The sequence below is a fragment of the Gossypium arboreum genome, chromosome 5, assembly GCF_025698485.1.
Source record: "Gossypium arboreum isolate Shixiya-1 chromosome 5, ASM2569848v2, whole genome shotgun sequence".
NCBI lineage: Eukaryota > Viridiplantae > Streptophyta > Magnoliopsida > Malvales > Malvaceae > Gossypium > Gossypium arboreum.
Window position 1 is genome coordinate 39,165,220 of NC_069074.1, and position 13,204 is coordinate 39,178,423.

Genomic DNA, 13,204 nt, shown 5'->3' on the forward strand with positions numbered 1-13,204 from the left:
CGCTCAACAAGTACTACGAACTCTCGATCTCGAGAATGCCAACAAACATCCTTATATCATCGTTCAGCCCATCCTCGAAGCGTTTGCACATAATAGCTTCGGACGAAATGCATTCTCGCTGCATCGGCTAAGCCTCACAAACTTTCGTTCGTGAGTCAGTAATCGGACATAGAACCTTGCTTAAGATCAAGGAACTCCCTCCGCTTTTGGTCGATGAATCTCTGATGATATACTTTTTGAACTCGGTTAGAAAGAATTCCCAAGTCACTTGCTCTCTAGGCACCACAAGTCGAGTACTCCACCAATAGTAGGCGGACTCGTAGCAAGGAGATGGTACACTTTAAGCACTCATCGGGTGTGCAGGATAGCTCATCAAGCACCGGATAGTGTTATCTAACCATAATTCAGCTCGCTTCGGCATCATCATCATCCGTAGCCTTAAATTCAGTGGCCCCATGTTTTCGAATCCTATCGATCGGGGCTTACCCGACCTTATTGGGTCGATCAACGGAGGTATTGTAGGTGCGGGGTTGCATTCGTCGGGAATGGAGGTGGTGGAACAATAGTGTTGGTTCGAATGTATTGATTAAACCATTCGCTCATCACACTATAAAAGGCTTGCCTAGCCTCATCATTAGGATTATGGCCATAGGTTGAGAGTCCGCCGGCGCTGTCCCTTGCGCGGAGCAGCGCCACACTCTCCACATCATCAGCTATCGCTTTCGGTTAGGATCGGGATCCATTGCTATAAACAAACATGAAGTCAAATTGTCGAATTCATCACACTATCGATTCATCATTTAATGGCATGTATAGCTAGACCCCAAACACATCACGGTAGTCCTAGAATCGACTAAACCGTGGCTCGATACCAATAAAATTGTAACACCCCAAACCCGAGACTATCGCCGTGTCGGACCCGAGGGTTAACAAACCAAGTTCACATGTTTTTGCCCACCAATTTGACATTTCCAGTCAGGCTGGAAAACTGCGTCACTGTCGCCTTAAAATCATATCTCGAGTTTCAAAACTCGGAAACTGGTTTCGTAAATTTTCCTGAATTTAGACTCATATATACATCCATGGATTTATTTCTAGGATTTTGGTCGGGCCAATTGGTACAGTTTATTAGTTAAAGTTACCCAAGTTACAGGGATCGACTGCTCTGACCTTCGCGCGGTATAACTTGAATATCTCTCTGCACAGGGCTTTAATGCTGGTGTCGTTTGTTTCTAATGAAACTAGACTCAAAATGGAATCTGTACATATAAGGTATATCTCCTAATTCTTTTGGATAATTTATAGTGAATTTTAAAGTTGCGACAGGGAACCCAGAAACCATTCTGGCCCTGTCTCACAATAGCTTTAATATCTCTTAACCTGTAACTCCTATGACCGTTTCGTTTCTTCCATATGAAAATAGACTCATCAAGGTTCATTTACATAGCTTATTCACTATTTGATTCCATTCCTATGAATTATGGTGATTTTTCACATTCACGCCACTGCAGCTGGCAGCATCTGTTTTAAGGTAGGACTTACCTATTTGGTAGTCTCCATGATTCAACTAATCTTGCCATACATAGGTTCATATATGATCATTTTAACCATGCCAATGGCTGATCATATGACCAACATTCCCATTTCCAAACCATAGCCACATCATGACCCCAAATATATATACATACAACCCACAATAAGTCTAAGTTCATGCTCCCTTTTGAGCCATTTTCGCATGGCCATACATACTTACATTACAACGTATTTAACAAACAAGAGGTAGTCCTATACATGCCATCTCAAGTTCAACCAAAAATTTATACCAAAATGGAGGCTTGATAGTGTGGATGACTTGACTTCAACGATCCCAAATCCGATTGCCTCGAGCGAAATCTAGAAAACTAAGAGCCAAAGCAACGGGTAAGCATTTTTATGCTTAGTAAGTCTCAAGGAATATAATGAACTATAATTTATAGCAATACATTCACATAGCCAAATGCATCATTTCATTAATACACATTCTTACTTCATACTTCATCATTATATAAGTTCGCAAAGCATCAATCAATTCAATAACTGAAATTGTTAGTCGATTGAGCGAATGTTGCTCAAACACGTCGACTTTCCAATGCACATATAACGTACCTTATCCTTTGGGCTGTCCGAGTGTACTAATTAAATTCATTTCAGCAACCAACACTCACCTCCAGCCCAAGATTCTTCGAATATAACCGGATATAATCAAGTGCACAAATGCCTTGGTCTTAGCCCGGATAGAATAACTCGCATACGAATGCCTTCGGTCTTAGCCCGGATGTAGCCACTAGCACAATTGCCTTGGTCTTAACCGGATATAATTTCCAGCATAATTGTCTTGGGCTTAGCCGGATATCATTCAATTTCTCATGCACACATACATCAATAATCATTGGACATACATATTTCATTTTCGTTACTAAGGCTCAAACACAATTAATATCATTAGCATATTCGCCTTCGGACTTAGCCCGGTGGAATTCAAATACTCATACACACCTAATCAATAATCATACACATCCATATTTCATCTCACATAATTCAAGTAAGGTCACTTCTTGAGGACTTACCTCGGATGTTGTCGAACGGCTTTTTCGCTATTCGATCACCTTTTCCTTCCCCTTGTCCAATTGTGGCCCTCTTGGCTCTTGAGCTAATTCAAACAAATTCAATTTATTAAAACCTCATTGTGCTTGCTTATGGCCGAATATGACAAGGATTTTAGATGGTCATATGGCCACTCTTTAGCTTGAATACACAATGGTCATGCACATTTTATACTACATCAAGCAATTCAATACAATTTGTTTGAACATCAAGGAAATGCTAAGGCCTTCAATGGGCTACCCAAGGCCGAATATTCATGTACATGTTGAGGTCAAAATTTGCACTTAATACCTCACAAAAACAGCATGCAATCTACTAATTAATGCTTGCACATTGTGGCCCAAAACTTATAATATAGCATCAAGCACTTATATGTGTGCTAGGCAATTGTGCTTGCAATTTCACAAGCATTCTTCCACATTTTCTTCTTTAAATCAATATATTCATCACTTAGTTCATAACCAAACAAAATGTGCAATCATATATATGCATATATGAGCATGGCGAATTTTCAAAGTGTCCATAGCCATCCAAAACACAAACTTTTAACTAACATGCAAGAAGCATGAATCATGCTCAAGAATGCATCATGGCCAAGTATGACAATCATGCTCCTTTTCAACTTTAATCATGATAAAACAAAGAGAAAACTCAAAATCTTACTCATGAGTAGAAAATCCATCATTGCATGCATCATCATCAAGCTTCACACTTAGCATGCAATGGCTTTATCACTATAACAACTTTGGCCAAATACCATTTCCATGGCATACCAAAGATTTGAGCCATGGCTAACATGCACATCAAGTTAGCAACCAAAACATGCATGAAACTCCCAACACAACCCCATACATACCTTAATCTTGATGCAAATTTAGCCAAATCACCTTCTAGATCTCTTCTAAACAAAGAAAATGAAGCAAAATCTCTTCTTCCTCTTAGGAATTTCGGCCAAAGGAAGGAGGGAAAAGATGAACAATTTTTTTTGTTTTTTTCTTTCTTAGTCTTTGCTCAAAGAAAGGATGAATGACAACTTTTTTTCCTTTCTTTCTCTCTAGCTACTGGCACCATGGGGGCATCCATGCTCATTTTTTCTTTTTTCTTTTTTTTTTTTTTCCATTTCTTAATTCTTTCTACATAATGCACTAACTAAACATGTTGGAAACATGTTCCCTTGCCCATAATCTAGACATGGTCAAGCCACTCATTCAAAATAAATGGAGTATTTGACATGCAACTCCATTTATTTTGCTTCATTCCTTTATTAACCTCTTGAAATTAGCTACGTATTTTTAAATCCTTTCACATGAGTCCTTTTCTTTCAATTCACAATCAAATTAACTAAATCAAAGAATTCAAAATTCACACATGAGCACACATATTATAGGCATCAAAATAAATTTTAAATTATTTTATGCCTCGGTTTTGTGGTACCGAAACCACATTCCGACTAGGGTCAATTTTGGGCTGTCACATGTCCTTAGGGGCATTGGCCAAATGAGCACTTTCAGACTTATCACGCTTCAACCTTTCTTCCTCTTGCACACAATGAGAAATGAGCTCATTTAGGGTCCATTTCTCCTTTTGACAGTTATAACTAATTTTAAATTGGTTAAACTGTGCAAGAAGCGATACCAAAACCATAAGAACAAGCAATTCCTCAGAAAGCTCGATCTTAAGTGCCTTAAGTCTTGAAGCAGTATGGAACATCTCCATAATGTACTCCCTTACGTTTTCTTGACCTTTATACTTCATAGACATCAAAGAAGTCAAAAGTGATGTCATCTCAACCTTATCGTTTTTAGCAAAACGTTTCTCAATTTCATCAAGGAAACCTTTGGCCTGAGTAATCTCTTCAGATTCTGTGCCCCTAAAGGCTTCTGGAATGCTGTGTTTCATGATCATTAGACTCATGCGATTTGAACGATCCTACCTCTCAAAGTCCCTCTCAATATCAGGGGTGCTTTCCGCAGTGAGAGGTGCAGGTTGTTCTTCCCTTAGTGTAAGGTCTATGTCCATACAGCCAAGCACTATAAGTAAGTGCCTTTTCCATTCCTTAAAATTAGTTCCATTAAGCATGGGTATAGAATTTATATTAGCAGATATTGTAGCAGCAGAAGATGAATTAGCTGAATAGAGAACAAAAACAAGCTTAAATCAATATTCATAAGTAAACAATAAATTCAATATAATGGCTAATCCCATCTCAAGATACCAAACACTACATTAATATCAAGTTTTTGGATTGTAATATTAACAGTAAACGGTACTCTTGTTGTAGCAATCAAACATTGACAATAAATTATGTCAAGCAATGAATTAATCTTTGGACTAACTTATTGCTTACATAAAATACCTTATAATTGTCACACATTTATCACCACAGACGTCGTTGTAATTCTGCCAAATATTAACTTACCTTTGGGTCAATCAATAAACGCATGAATCACAAAAACATATAACCATCTTAATATTTCAAATAAACTAATCTACATAAAAGAGGTCACTTTGGCGGCATTTTGTTTCAACTAATTTATTTAAAATATTAGATGTCCTTAATTAAAAGCCAAAATCTGAATTTATTTGTTCCAAAATATTTACCTTAATTTCATCTTTCAATCAAATTAAAAGATAAAACGTAAATATATATTTATATAATTTTCCAAAACATTAAATCAATCAAAGCATGCATATATTATATATTTATAGAAACAAACAAAACATATATATGAATCAATTTCTATATATATATATTTATATATATATTTTAAATGTCATATGGATTAAAATAATAATAATCACATGCCTTGCAAATACACAGAACTGAATCACAATATTTTCAAATAAAACTTAAAACGTAGGTATCAAATAATATTACCCAATTTTAATATGAAAATCACCCATTTTTTTTTTAATATGAATTCAAGATAATAAAAAACTTTAATATAAATTCAAAAAACAACATATATATCCGAAATATAAAACCCATGAAATTTCATGAATCAATTCCCAATGATTCGATATGACGAGGCTCGAATGCCACTTGTTAGAATTTATAAAATAAATCTACAATATAACTTAATAAACCAGGATCTGTCATGTCAAATCATTAAGAATAAATCAAGAACAAAACTAGATGCGGAAGCGTACCTGAATCCATGGATTCCTTGAAACTTTCTGGAACTTGGGGATTTGATCTTCCAAATTAGCACACAAGAAACTCAGAGAATATATGCTCTTTCTTTCCTAATAATGGGATATTAGAAAAGATATCTTGTGTGTAATTTGGGGACCATAACCCTAATATTTATAACCTTAGCATATTAGTTCTAATCAAATTCTAATTAGCCCACCATTAATTAGAATTTAATTAGAAGAGTATCTACACATATTTGACCCATACTTTATTTATTTAATAATTAAAAGCCTAATAAAATTCTAACCAAATTAGATCACTTTTAATTTGGGCTAACCTATCATGATAGTAAATAATAACATGTAATTATCCTTATTATATATGTGATGTCCAAATTTTCCAACATTATATACACTCAGTTAGTCACTTACTCAGGATTGATGTAAGTCACACTATTAACTTCATAAGTGAACTACTCTACCAATAGATTTGGGATAAATTCAAGTTGGGTTGTAACACCCCTAAACCCGGCCCAGACGTTATGGCCAGATCCGACATGCCACATCGAAGCATTCAAAACATTTTATATTGTTGATCCAGAAAAACTTACTTAGTGTTTTAAAAGATAATTTCATTATAGGTTAAAGTGAATGGAAGTCATGCACCGGTAGGAAATCGGAAAGAGGTGGTGAGTCCATCGGATCGCTATATACCAAGCTCCATTCGGATCCATTCCTGAACATGCATACCGCCATTGCCACACCTTAACGTCATGGATATTTCTAGGAAACCGATTTGATTAAGTCAATTTTAGGAAAAGTGATTAATTTTGGAAAATACTTTCATTGCGGAAGCTTTGCTTGTTGTCGTGTTATTTTGAAATCAATTGTTGTTTTTGAAAATGCGCCCTAAAGCTATCTAATTTCAACAGTTAAAATAAGTAATACCTATCTTAGTAATACATATTAAAACCATCAAAAATAATTAAGCGGCCTTATTACATTTAAAAACCCAAAACTTCAAACGTAAATAAAAGGATGTCCAGTTCACCAGAAGAAAATCAAACTTTCGAGCGGTGGCCACTCCAAATTCCCTCACGCTCCAAGCCCACTATGGTTGGGGATTTCTGCGTGGATGAAAATAAAAGGGTGAGTTTGGTGAAACTCAGTGTAAGGAAAACCCATTCAAAGCCCAAGTCACTCAACCCTATTGGGCCTAAGCCCATTCAGTAATGATGGTAATGGACCGAGCCCTTTTCAGATTACAATAAACCGGGCCTTAGCCGCTTATTCAGATAATAAAGATGGCCCATAGGCCCATTTCAAAATACATGCAACATCAATAAACATATGCAAGCCCATTTGGGGAGACTACTCAACCCACCAACCACTACACTCCACCGTACCAGCCATACACTCCATGTAGGAATAGCTCAACCCACCCAACCCAACACTCCACAGATTGCGAGCCTTTGCTCGCTCGCTTATCAAAGAATTGAGGCAAAGCCTCCAAGACGTGGACAAGCCACTTTCAAGATTTCCTCCGTCAATAACCCAAATTCCATGCATCGATAATAACAACATGGCATGCAAGAAATAACAACAATCAAACATGCATTTAGGTCAATTTAACCTCGGGGTATTTTAATTTTGTACCTAGGGGTATAACAGTAATTTTCCATACATAGGGGTATTATAGTAATTTATCTATTCTTAAGGTTTTTCATGCATATTCCTACTTTTCATGTACTAACAGAATCACGCATCGAGGGTTCTTACGAATTGGGCCCATTGGCCCATCATTCCAATTTTGGCCCATTAAGCCCAAAAATATCGAGGCACGTAAATCATGCACTTTGCGGTCAAATTTTGCAGCTTACCAAAAACATTAATCGATTTACCTCACGAGCATTCGTACACTCGCAAATCTACAAAATACTGATTTTTGGCATTTCGGCTTTTCGACTTTTGCCGATCCAGACTAAGAAAGAGGGTGTTAGTTACACACATTTGCGACGATATCTTGATTTAGATCCACACACGAACGCCTACAATTTGATTACTAACACGTTAATCTAACTATTCAAATACGAACTACGTATTAACCCCTTACAATATTCGGTCAACCACACCTACAAATCATAGTAAGCTTATAAGAAATTAATAAGCAACTCATTAACAAATTTTTGTCAATGTTTACCACATAATCATAATCTCACTGCAAGCTGTCTTCCTTAACAACAGTCACTAAATCATTTATAATTGGAGCTACGAAACTCCAAATCAAGTGCCGTTAATTTTACCTGAAAATACACTCATATATCTTCTATCCATAAAATTTTCAGAATTTTTGGTTTAGCCAATCAATACCAGATTTTTCTTAAAGTTTCCCATGTTTCACTGTTTGACTAATCTGACCACTCTTCATTACGAATCAAATTTCTCATTGTACAGAATTCAAAATATGTTCTCGTTTATTTCATTTGAAAATAGACTCATTAAGATTTAATTACATAATTTATTCAGCTTCTAACTCATCTCCCACAATTTATGGTGATTTTCCAAATTCACGTTACTGCTGCTATCCCAAGCAGATTTATTACCAAATCACTCTTTCACACATAACTTGCATGCATGTTTTTTTTAAACATGTATATCACCAATCAATCATCACATATCTATGATTTTACTTAAGTATAATCTCCATTTCATCATTTTAAAGCACAACGTATTAGCCGATTTTCCCCTTAGCATCTAAGCACATGCATGCTCATTTGTTTGGCTCAACTTCACATATCTTCCATTTTTCATCAAAAGAACATGAAACAACAACCATTTCCTTCATTTTAATTCATGACCAAATGCTCACAACACAACCAGAAACCAAAATATGCTTCAAGAGTTAAGGTAGAATCAAGAAGAACTCATGAACATCAATATAGAAGCAAACTACCATGAACTTACCTTCAATTTTCTTCCCCAAGTGACCGAACATTCAAGAGCTTTCTCCTCTCCTTTCTCTTCTCTAACTTTAGGCTATGATGAAAAAAGATGGACAAAACTTTGTTCTTTTCACCCCTTTTTTTTTAATAAAATTTCATATTTCATCCATTTAATTCTTTAATACAAAAGACATGAAATTCCCATCATGGAACATTTACCTAACCCATTATCATGGAACATTTACCTAACCCATTATCATAGAACATTTACCTAACCCATTATCAATTTGTACCATGAATTATGGATATCAAGTGCTCATATTGTCTACAACAACATGATGGCTGGCCACTTCATGTAAAATGGGAGGTTTGTCATGCAAATCCTCCTATTTTGCACTCCTATTTATTTGGCCACTTCAATTTAGCCTATAGCATTTTCAAACATTTTCACATAGGTTCTATTTCATAATTTCACCCTATTTTTCTTATGGAACAAAAATTAACTAAAATTGTCGGGTTCTATCTTAAGCTTGGGCCTTCTAGAGGCCCACTAACATAATTAAACCTATGCCAACATTCACAGAATTCCCGAAAATTGGGGCGTTAAACTCTACCCTCCTTAAAGAAATTTCGTCCTCGAAATTTTCCTGATCTAACTAGTTGAGGGTATTGTTGATGCATAGTCTCTTCTGATTCCCAAGTAGCTTCTTCCCTTCCATGATTACGCCAAAGTACTTTCACTAACGGATGATTTCCTTCGAAAACCTTAACATCTCGAGCCAATATTTGCACAGCTCCTCCTCAAAGGTCAAATCATCCGAACTTCAATTTCGAATCGGGCGGGACATGAGCAAGGTCAGAACGATAACGCCTTAACATGGAGACCTGGAAAACATGGTGAATCCTGTCTAACTCTGGAGGCAATTCCAACTGATAAGCCACTGGGCCTACTCGCTTCAAAACCCGATAAGGCCCAACGAACCGCGAACTCAACTTGCCCTTCTTACCAAACCTTAATATCTTCTTCCAAGGAGAAACCTTTAAGAAGACCATATCACCTACTGAGTACTCAATCTCCTTACGTTTCAAATCTGCATACGACTTTTTCCTATCATATGCTTCTCTTAACCGGTCCCTAATTATTCTGACCTTATCCTCAGTATCAGCTACCAACTCTGGTCCAAGAACTTGTCGCTCTCCTAGTTCGGTCCAACAACTAGGTGTACGACACCTTCGTCCATACAGTGCTTCATACGGTGCCATTCAAATACTCGCCTGGTAACTGTTATTGTACGTAAATTCTGCCAACGACAAGTAATCCTCCCAACTACCTCGAAAGTCAATCACGCATCCCCTCAACATGTCCTCCAGAATCTGAATAACCCTCTCTGACTGACCATCAGTTTGGGGATGGAAAACCGTACTCAAGTTCAATCGCGTCCCCAACGCCTCATGCAAATTTTGTCAAAACCGAGATGTGAATCTGGGATCCTGGTCAGAGACAATCGAAACTGGGACTCCATGTAGTCGCACAATCTCCGCCACATACAACTTGGCTAACTTTTGAAGTGAAAAGTTAGTACGAACAGGTATGAAATGGGCCGATTTGGTCAACCTATCCACAATCACCCACACCGAGTCTTTCTTCGATGGTGTCAAGGGTAGCCCACTCACAAAGTCCATGGTTACCCTCTCCCACTTCCAAAGTGGTATCTTCACTGGCTGCAACAGTCCAGAAGGTAATTGATGCTCAACTTTCACTTGCTGGCATGTCAGACATTTCCCTACAAACTCCGTTACTTCTCGTTTAAGTCCAGGCCACCAGTACAATTCTCGCAAGTCGTGATACAACTTGTTCCCTCCAGGATGCATGGCACAAAGTCCTCCATGAGCTTCCTTCAATATTGTCTGCCTCAAATCAGAGTCCTTCGGAACACAAATTCTTCCTTGGAAACACAGAACTCCTTCGCCATTTAGCCCAAACTCAGAAGTTTCCCCTTCCTTAACTTGTTGGAAACGAGCGACCAAAGACTTATCGTTCAACTGCTTGTCCTTAATCTGATCCACCCAGGTTGGCCTCACTTGTAACTTAGCCAACAGACTTCTATCATCATACAGACTCAGACGAGCAAACATTGCTCTCAGATTAGATATAGCACTACGACTTAGAGCATCGGCAACCACATTAGCCTTGCCTGGGTGATACTCGATCGAACAGTCATAATCATTAAACAACTCAGTCCATCTCCTTTGCCTAAGGTTCAACTCCTTCTGAGTCAACAAATACTTAAGACTCTTATGGTCAGTGTATATAATACACCTTTCTCCGTACAAGTAATGTCTCCAAATCTTAAGTGCAAATATCACTGCTGCCAACTCTAAATCATGAGTCGGATAGTTCCCCTCATGAGGCTTAAGCTGTCGTGATGCATATGCAACCACCTTATCCTCTTGCATTAACACGCAGCCCAAACCCACGTGTGATGCATCACTGTACACAGTAAAATCCTTCCCAAACTCTGGCTGAATTAACACAGGTGCTTCAGTTAGAACTTTCTTCAACTTCTCAAAAGCCTACTGCTGGGTCTCAGTCCATACAAACGGTACCCCTTTCCTTATGAGTTTTGTCAGAGGTGCTGCCATCACATAAAAACCTTCCACAAACCTTCTGTAGTATCCTGCCAACCCTAGGAAACTTCAAATTTTCGACACCGTCCTAGGTGGCTTCCACTCCAAAATTGCTTCAATCTTTCGAGGGTCCACCTTAATCCCTTCGGCAGAGACCACATGTCCTAAAAAGGTTACCTCCCTCAACCAAAATTCACACTTGCTGAACTTCACGAAGAGTTCCTTCTCCCTTAACACTCGCAGCACTATACGGAGATGCTCATCATGTTTTGCTTCAGTTTCAGAATATACCAGGATATCGTCAATAAAGACGACTACGAACTGATCCAAACATGGTTGGAACACACGATTCATCAGATCCATAAACGCTACAGGAACGTTCGTTAGTCCAAATGGCATAACCAGAAACTCGTAATGACCATACCGAATCCTGAATGCTGTCTTATGGATATCTACCTCCTTGACCCTTAACTGATGATATCCAGATCGGAGGTCGATCTTAGAAAATACAGAAGCCCCTCTAAGCTGGTCAAACAGATCGTCAATCCTTGGCAGTGGATACTTATTCTTAATTGTCAGTTTGTTCAACTGGCGATAATTAATGCACATCTGCATTGTACCATCCTTCTTCTTCACGAATAGTACTGGTGCTCCCCATGGAGACACGCTTGGCCTAATGAAGCCCCTATCCAACAACTCTTGAATTTGTGCCTTTAGCTCCACCAACTCCTTCGGTGCCATTCTATACGGCGCGATAAACACTGGTGCCGTTCCAGGCAATAAGTCGATTCTAAACTCCACTTCTCGGTTCGGAGGCAATCTTGGAAGCTCCTCCGGAAAAACATCTTGGAACTCCTTTACAGTCCCAACCTTATCCACTGACAATCCCTCCTCTTCTGACTGACTTACAAATGCCAAATAGGCCTCACAACCTTTCTGAATCCACTTTTCGGCTCTTAAAGTCGGCACCACATTGGACAAATAATCCCTTCGCTCACCTATCACCATAACCTCCTCATACTTTGTGGTCCTTAACACCATTCGTTTAGCAGCACAATCCAGGGTCGCCTTATGCTTAACAAGCCAGTCCATTCCCAAAATGAGATCAAACTCTCGAGCAGTAACTCCATCGATCTCCGGGAAAATCCTACCTTGAGTTTCTAAGGGTACATCCCTATACAGCTTTGTCTACCCTAACCGAGTGACCCAAAGGACTTAGTATGAGATACCCTACTCACAATCTCCTCGAGCGGTCCAAGTTGTCCATAATCCGCTTACGTGGCCTCCAACCAATATTCCGCCACATTCGGGCTATACCAGACACGCCCTAAAGATCTCCGCTCCATTAGCCAAGTCGTTCGAAATAGATCCCCGAACTCCATTGCCCGTACTTGCCCCGGTAACCCTTTCCAGAATATGAAGCATTGCCTATGACAAGGCATCATCCCTGACCGCATGATTATGAGACTCTACCTCATTGTCGATGGTACCGGTACATCCACCGCCGGCATATGTCTCGAAGACGAAGATCTCGCTCGAGCACTTCCTCGGCTCCGTCCACGGCCTCTTGTACTCATATAGTATTATCTTGATTACGAATTGTTATGCATCAAATAATATTCCAGTGTTTATTATAGATGTTTTATGAATCGAGATAAGAGTTCAAAGTTTGTTTCGCAGAATCAAGTCTAGCTACGATTTAGATCTCTTATCGATTTTCCTATGGTTTCAGATCATCCTATCTAGAGTATCCTAGCGGGATTTCATCTGATGATAGATAAGTCGAAAAATATTCAAAAGAGTTCAGAGTAATACTTACAGGCTTGAGCCGGAGATTCGGAGTACCACCTTCTAAA